General features: G+C 37.7%; 1 pseudogene; it reads right to left on the reverse strand.

Moving 5' to 3' along the window:
* Positions 1-8,758: 8,758 nt before the first annotated feature.
* On the reverse strand, positions 8,759-8,876 carry LOC126164098 (5S ribosomal RNA; annotated as a pseudogene).
* Positions 8,877-9,191: the final 315 nt, after the last annotated feature.

Raw genomic sequence — 9,191 nt, forward strand, 5'->3', positions numbered from 1 at the left:
AGTCTCAATTCCTTTGCATGCAACCTGCATTTGGCAAGACTGAAATGTTACAGTTGAATATATAGCAAAAGCAGTTGCAGTAAGTTTTAGCACAGTTCATAATACTATCAGTAACAAGCTCAAGTTCATTAAAACAAATGGAAGGTGAATCCTGAAAGAGTTAACACAACAGCGCAATGAAACAAGACTGCAGACTTGAAAGAAGACTATGAAAGGAAAGGTGACACTTTTCTAAATAAGAATTTAATATGTGACAATAATTTGGTTCATCATTTTGAATAAGAATCCAAGAGACAAAGCATGAAATGAAAGTGGCTCAAACAACAAGACAATGACTTCTTTTGCCCCAGGACAAGTGTATTAATATTGATGGTGATTATGTTGAAATATAGTAAAAGTATACTTTTGTAAAAATACACAGTTTTTTTTCTAAATCAGTTTGTCTCTTTATTTATTAAATTCCTCTCATACACTGGTGGCAGAAGAATTGCTCTGTAGCCAGTTGCAAAAGCTGATCTTCTAAACTTTCTGAAAACAATGTCACCTTCACTCCAGGTGTTATCATTTGAGTCCATGGAACATTTCCTTAATATTAGCATATTGATTCACCTTATCAGTAACAAATTTATCAACACACCTCTGAATTGTTTCAATGTTTTCCTTTAACCTGATCTTTTGGGGTCCCAAACACTTGAGAAGTATTCAGTGATGGATCACACTACTGTTCTGTATGCAGTCTTCTTTACACTCAATCTATACTTTTGCAGAATTCTTCCGATACATTAAAGATGGCCACTATCCCTATAACCAATCTTATGTGTTTGTTACATTTCATATTGTTTTGCAAACTTGCACATAGATATTTGATCTCATTGTGTTAAACAGCACATGACTAACATTGTATTCAAATGTTACAGGATTGTTTTTCCCACTAATCTGCATTAACTTATGGTTTTCTACATTCACAGCAAGCTGCCATTCATGACACCAAATAAAAATTCTGCAGTCTACTACAATCACTCAGTGACAACACATTCCCATACACTAGCAAACAGTTGCAGGCTGCTGATTACCTTATTTATCAGATTGTTTCTGTGTATAGAGAACAAGAGTTGTGTATAGATAACAAGAGTGGTCTTGTCACACTCCCCGGGGGCACTCCTGATGACACCCTGGTCACTGATGAAAACTTGCCTTCGAAGACAACATGTTAGGTTCTGTTAATTAAAAAGTCTTTGGGCCACTCATGTATCTGAGAACCTATCCCGTATGCTTGTACCCTCATTAACACTCTGAAAATCTAGAAATACTAAATCTGACTGTTGCCCTTTGTTCGTGGTTTGCAGAATGTCATACAAGAAATGGGCAATCTGAGTTTTGCGCAAGTGATGCTTTCTAGATCAGTACTGATTTGTAGACAGAATCTTTTCTGTCCCAAGAAAATTTATTATATTTGAACTTAAAATATGCTCAAGAATTCTGAAGGTCTGTTCTTCTGCCCTTCTCATATACAGGTGTCACCTAATATTTTATCCAGTCATTTGGGACTTTGAACTAAGCAAGAGATCCATGATCAATGCAAGCTAAATAAGGGGCCTATGCCTAAGAATATTCTCTATAAAACTGAATTGGTGATCCATCCAGATCTGGCAACTTACTTGCTTTCAACTTTTACAGTTGGTTCTCAATGCCATAGATGTCTGTTTCTGTGTCCTTTACATTCGAGTAGTGTGGCAATCAGATGATTGTATATCTTTATGATCTGCCTGCATAAATGATTTTTTAAACATGGATTTTAAAACTTCAGCTTATCTTTTGTGTTTTCTATTGCCATACCAGACTGATTGATGAGTGACTCAATAGAAGCCTCCAACATGCTTAGCGATTTGAAGTAGGAGTACGATGTTTCATAGATTCTCATCCAGATCTTTCACTAATGTCTTTCACTAATGTATGATGGTGGAAGTAGTTGTATGCTTCACCCATTAACATTTTTATAGATGGGCAATTTTCTACTAACTTTTGCTGTTGATATTTCTCCATTCTTTTATGAATTGAGAATACAACAGTTTTCTTTCCTTAGCTTTTTCTCAGTTTCCTTATTAGACCAATATGAGTCATTTATGTCCTTAATCCACTCACTGGGTACATACTCCTCCAGAGTGTGATTTACAATCACTTTAAACTTTGCCCATAGTTCCTCTATGTCCATCATACTGGAACTAAATTATGTACATTTATTGTATAATCAGCATGTTAACAATTGCATATCTACTCTTTCTAAAACTCTCCTTGCATTCTCAGTGGATTCATTAATGTTAGTACCCATAATTTCTATGACAACATCATGACCCTATTCCTGTCTCTGCAGTAAGACTGTCAGTAAGGTAAAGCCTGTTTGTAATTACAAGTTCTAAAATATTTCCATTGTGTTTTTGAACTACTTGTTCATAGAAGCTTTTAGAGAATATGGTCAGAGTTGCTTCATGAGACTATCTGTTCATACCACCTGCAATGAATCCATAGATGTTCTAGTCTATGCTTGGTAGGTTAAAGCTGTCTCCAATTAGTATTGCATGATTGACATACTTCTGCACTATTGAGCATAGACTTTCTTTGAATGGTTCTACTACTACTGTTACAGTGGAATTGGGTGGCTGGTAAAAAACTTGATGATTAACTTGAGGCCAGGTAAGCCAGTTACTCATATCCAGACAACTTTCCACTCATACTTAATTTTGACATCAGTAGACACAATATTTTTATTGATAGCAATGAATACCTCCATCCCTATTATGTCTGTCTTCTCAGTAAGCGTTCCATGTCTCTTCTTTATAATTCGTCCAGTTCTTTGTTCCTACTACCTTAAGAGGGTGGCAGATTTCCAGGAAGGTGGTAAATTCAGGACTTTGTTATGAATACTTCAGCAATTAGTGTTAAAATATTAACACCTGAAATGTCTTTACTTTGTACACAGTCTGATTTTGTTCTCTGCATATCAACGGGAAAGCATTCCTCAATATACCTCAGACTATCACTTAGCCTAAAAACATTTGCACACTACATTAACTTTGCCTGCCAATGTTGTTTAGTGTTTTGATATTTAAATTTCCTTTGAAGTCTTTGCATTTTCCTTGGAGAGCTTCAGGGAGCACTGATACATTCTCACATGATGCTCTTGATCACCCAAATTCTGATGATCAAGGTAACCTAGCATACTTGATAGGCCCTGGGGTAACTGTATTTTGTAGACATTGCTGTCTTGCTAATAAGTCACAGGTAATGAGAAGAGCAGACTTAATCTTACCATCATAACTTAAGTACTGAGCCTTAGAGATTGCCTTCCACCTTTCTCCTGGTTTGGAATAGAAAACAGCAACTACTGAGCTACTCAATTCACCCAGACTGATTTAGAAGATTACTTTATTTTCTTACAAACTCAATACAATATTTCAGACAATCATCTACATAAAGTAGTTGAAAATTTCCTCTGAACATGTTTTTGATAAACATAAAAAATACAAATATCTACCATATCTTAAACTTTTTCTGTCTGCATGGGTGTAGGTTCATTATCATTTATTTTGTCTGCAACCACCACAGTTTCAGTGACCTAAAAGAACAAAATAAATGTAAATTCTAATATGGCTACTGCAAATGAAAAATACAGGTATGTAAATATCAGTATGCAGCTTACAGTCACTACCCAAAGAAACCAAAGCAAGAGGGGTGTGACCAACACAGCTACCAATTGTTTACTACTTAACTATTTCTAGGTTGTTATATTTATTTTGCTGGCCTTTGCATAGCTGTTGCCAAATTTCATTGTTATCTTCTATATTTCATGTAATTGATTAATAATGTCTTCTTTGTGTTGCTGCTACATCTACTATCACTTTCTCACCTGCACCTGGTGAGGAAATTCTCTCTCTCTCTCTCTCTCTCTCTCTCTCTCTCTCTCTCTCTCACACACACACACACACACACACACACACACACACACACACACACACAAGGGGTCCATAACTATTCAAGTTCTAGTTTCTAGTTTAGGAAGAGAATCACTGCTCAGATTGATATCAAATTTGAGCAGCATGCTATTGAAGCAGGGTGAAACATCATGGAATGAAAAAACAATTAACAAAAATTTGACCAATATGTGACACTGAATGTGTCAAAATATGCATATCAACAGATGTGTGGCACATGGCTGTTCACCAGTTTGTGTCTGAGATGCCCAACATAACTGTCTCCATGAAGGAATCCTACACTGTTGGTAAAGCTCTTTTACGAGAAAGGTGACTGTTGGCCATTGGCATTGATCCTATGTCTGCTAAGGGTTTGGAGAAAATGATTACAAAATTTGAGAAGACAGGTTCCTTTGAAATGCAATGTGGCAGAGGGAGGAAGCCAATTGATCCAACACTTGTCAAAGATGTTGCCACATCATTACAGGAGGGGCTGAGCGATGATGTGCAAACATGCAATGCACAGGACATTGCCTGAACTTTAGATATACCTGTGAGCACAGTACATAAAGTGCTGTGAAACATGCTGCTTTGCTATCCATAAAAAATCATCCATGTTCAGGGATTGCTTCCTGCTGACCTGCCACCAAGACAAACATTCACTGTGGAATATCTTTTTTGGGTGGCAGTGGACGATGAATGGCCATTGAACATTCTGTGGACATAGCCCATTTTCATCTCCAAGGACACATCAGTACACAGAATTGCAGAATATGGGCAACCGAAAATTTCCGCACACATTAACCAGTTTCATTTCACTCTGCAAAGGTGACTATTTGGTGCGAGTTGATGGCATCATTTATGATAGGGTTCGATTTTTTGAGGAGATAAGTCCTGTGGGTCCTCTTACCCATGCCATCACTGGTAAATGTTATGAGAGACTGTTTCATTCAACTGTCATTCCAACACTGGCTGTGTGTGTAGGATCATTTTTATACAAGATGGCACTTCTCTGCTCATTGCACAGCCATTGAAGTGGCTGCTGCATTTCAGAAATGCAGCTATCATTTCCCCCTGTAGCCTCACTGTCCAGATTCCTGATCTTAATCCGCATGACTTCTGACTGTGGGGTTACCTGATAGATATTGTGGTCAGTGTTCCAATTACAAACATATCTGAACTGAAGGCACGCAGTCTGAAATGCTTTCTAAACATGACCCACTCAAGACTCTTAAATGTTTGCAGTTTCTCGGTCTCAACTTGTGGCAGAAAATGGTGGACAGCATATTGTATATGTCTTGCACTAGTCTCATGACAATTAGAAAGCAATGGCATTTTGGCCCCAGTATAATTAAAAACTACTGTCACTTTGCTTTTTATGTGGTTTTCAGCCTCAGGACAATTAAAAACCAATTTTTCCCATCCCATGTGGATCAGTCTTGCTGTGGTGGACAGGCTTACCTAACTAACACTGTCACAACTGTTGACTGCTGAACTTGTGCAGTCATGCTCATTGGACAGTACAAATGGTGTAATGTGCAAACTCAACCCATAATCATCATGTTGCATTCCATGACATTTCCCACCTGCATCAATAATATGCTGTTCAAGTTTGACATCATTCTGAGCAGTGTTTCTCTTGAAACTTTAACTATAATTCTACTGCATTGTCTCAAGAGCCCTAATTGCTTTAGTTGTACCATATGTAACACAAATATCTGTGTATAATACCATAACTATGTAATTAGTTCAATAGGAATGCAGTACTTCATTATTACAGTAAATTAGACTTCTGAAATTAACATACTTCCTCCGTACAGGTATTTTTGGGTGTTTGATCTTCATTAGGAAAGACATTGCTGCAGTTTTCTGGATAAAATACTACTCGTTTATTTTATTTTTTTTTCCAACATGATTTTCGAATGTGTACTGTTAATGCCAGAGCTGGAAAACATAGGAAACTGAGGTTTAATGTCCCATCAACAACTAGGTCATTAGAGATAAAGAACAAGCTCAAAATTTTTTAAGTATGGGGAAGGAAATCAGCCCTGCCTTTTCTGAGGAATCATTATAGCATTTGCCTGGAGTGATTTAGGGAAAACATGCAAAACCTAAATCTGGCTGGATGCAGATTGGAACTGCCATCCTCCCAAATGTGAGTCCAGTGGTTAACCACTGCACCACTCACTCAATCCATACTGGAGAAGTAGCTTGGATGAAGAAGTGTACTGCAACTTGTTTCTTCTTTTTCTTCTTCTTCTTCTTCTTCTTCTGTAGCACTATGGGCCTTGGTGAACCACGGCTTCTTCAATATTCCTCCACATGTTGTGGTTGTTTGCTGTTCTTTCCCATGCCTAGACTCCCATACTGGTGAGATTCATTATTAGGTCATCAATCCATCTTCTTCTAGATCTCCCTTTTTGCCTAGCTGAATGGATGACACCTTTCATCATTTTCTTTGGAATTCTGTCCTCTGCTATTCTGTCCTAGCCATCATATTCACTGTTCTTTCGCAAATTTTACTGTGTTCCTACCTTGTATTAATACTTGTAATTTGGCGTTGTAGTGTATCTTCTGTTCAAAGGTTCTTAGTGCATTTTTACCATGTTCTGTCAACATCCATACCTCTGACCTGTATGTGATAACTGGGCAAAGTAAGGAGTTATATATCAGTAGTTTTGTATTTCTTTTAACAAGGCTATTTCTGAAAAGTTGCATATTTATGAAGTAAGCTCTGTTTCCTGCTTTTATTCCTTAACTTTTATAGTTTTTCCTGTACTTTTATCACTTGTTATTAGAGCTCCCATGTAATTAAAAGAGGACACTCCTTCAAAGCATTTCCCATTGATGTTTAGTTTTTCAGGGGTTCTTCTAGCTTCAGATTGTGGCATTACTATCCATTTTGTTTTGGTATCATTTACTATGAGGCCAGTTTTTAATGCTTCTGTTTCTATTGCCTGGTATATTTCTTGGAGTGTATTGATATTTCTTCCTACAGCAGCTATGTCATTAGTGTATGTACATATGTGGATAGTTTTCATAAATATGGTGCCTCTTTTGTGAATTTTATTTACTACGCTATGCAGGTTTATATTTAATAGGACAGTGGGGTGACTATCACATTGCTTCATGTCTTCATCAAAGTCAAAGCTTTCAGTTGTTCTGCTAAAACTCTTTACATTTGCTCTTGTCTCTGTCATTGTCATTCTGGTTGGATACCAGGGTTAGGTGGAGACAAGGGACTTATAGAGAAAAGTAGATATTATAAATTGATTTTTTCTGCTATAATGGCTTCTGGCTAGCAGTAATGATAGACTGTTCATGGGATACTGACTCTGATGTTCTGGCCAAAGGTACAGGGTGTAGAAGACTTGCAAATATTGAAGTGGATGTCTTGCCACCTTGAGGGTACAGCCTCACTTCCTTCCACTAGGCAAACTTGCTGATCGACATATGCACTGCAGTGAACACTGTGAGCTGCTTCTACTTTGTTCCTGCTGAACTATTGTGAGATAGAAGGGCTATCTGGAAAGTTATCTCCATTAAGCAATAAATATAAGAGGCAGTCAAATGAAAATGATACAGTTGGAAAAAAATATAAGTATACTGTTTATTATTTCAAAATTAAGTTAACACACTTAACCCACTGTGAGACAAGATGGTCAATGCCTTCATGGAAAAATGTTTTCAATTATCTGTGGAACCATGATTGTACCCAGGCATGCATCTCTTCTTCTGAGGCAAATTGACATCCACAAATGTCGTTCTTCAGGACTAAAAAGAAAAAAAAAACAAAAATGTTGCCAAGGTTGTTTCATGTACACTGCAGAAATTTTACTGGAAAGCCCTTTACACAGCCTCCTTCAGTTCCAATCTGTCCCAATGTGATTTCCATATTTGTGGAGTCCTGAAGAAAGACATTTGTAGATGTCAATTTGCTTTGGAAGAAGATGTGCTTGCCTGGGTACAATCGTGGTTCCCTAGGGCAGCTTCACACATTTCTCCATGAAGGCATCACCATCTTGTCTCACAGTGGGATAAAAATATTGTCAGTAATGGCTTTTACTTTTGAAATAGTGAACAGTATACTTACTTCTTTCCATCTGTCTAATTTTCATTTGACTGCTCATTATAAAATACAGGAATAATTTAAGCAAATTTGTTAGAAAAAATCTAGAAATTATACCTTTTTATTACTTTTCTACTTGCTCACCATTCAAATTTAACAATATGGCAGATTCCCCCTGTTTGAAATTCTGCTGTCTGAGTTTGCAGCCAGCCCAACAATCACAGAACTAGTAGACCCTAGTTGTTATAGTCATGAGCTCATGCAAAACACTCCAAGAAATATATGAAATGTTGTCTGACAGCTAAGATATTGTGAAATGTTGTCCTTCATGGACTGTTTGTCAGTTTTGTGTTCCAGTTCATTGTTGACTATAGATAAATGACCACATCTGTCCCATAATTAACATTCATCCTATTTGACACTAAAAGCTATGTTACATAATGGAATTGGCAGAATTTTCAGTTATAACATTCATTTTGCAACACTAAAAAAAAAAAAAAAAAAAGAACTAAACTCCTCCCAAACAGGCCTTGAAGGCCCAACAGTACCGACCGGCCGCCGTGTCATCCTCAGCCCATAGGCATCACTGGATGCGGATACGGAGGGGCATGTGGTCAGCACACCGCTCTCCCAGCCGTATGTCAGTTTCCGAGATCGGAGCCGCTACGTCTCAGTCAAGTAGCTCCTCAGTTTGCTTCACAAGGGCTGAGTGCACCCCGCTTGCCAACAGCACTAGGCAGACCGGATGGTCACCCATCCAAGTGCTAGCCCAGCCCGACAGTGCTTAACTTTGGTGATCTGACGGGAACCGGTGTTACCACTGCGGCAAGGCCGTTGGCTTTTGCAACACTACTGTAGGTAAATGAGAAGCAATGTGGTGGGTTACTTGCTATCAGAGCTCTAAGCACACTGACCTACTGCATGAGCCAATCTGTTCTATCATTCCCCTTACTTTTTATGCTCCATGAAAATGACAGGGAATTTCCAGAAAATCCTTGTACATATAACTCAACTTTCTATTGGTACATCCCTAATGGATATTGTTGGGCATGACATTATTACTGTTGATTACTACCATCATGTGACAGAACTTGACTGGTATTACATTTAGTTATAGCACATTAACTTCTTATTAATTATGCTATTTGTATTTT

Source organism: Schistocerca cancellata, chromosome 2 (assembly GCF_023864275.1).
Source record: "Schistocerca cancellata isolate TAMUIC-IGC-003103 chromosome 2, iqSchCanc2.1, whole genome shotgun sequence".
Taxonomy (NCBI): Eukaryota; Metazoa; Arthropoda; class Insecta; order Orthoptera; family Acrididae; genus Schistocerca; species Schistocerca cancellata.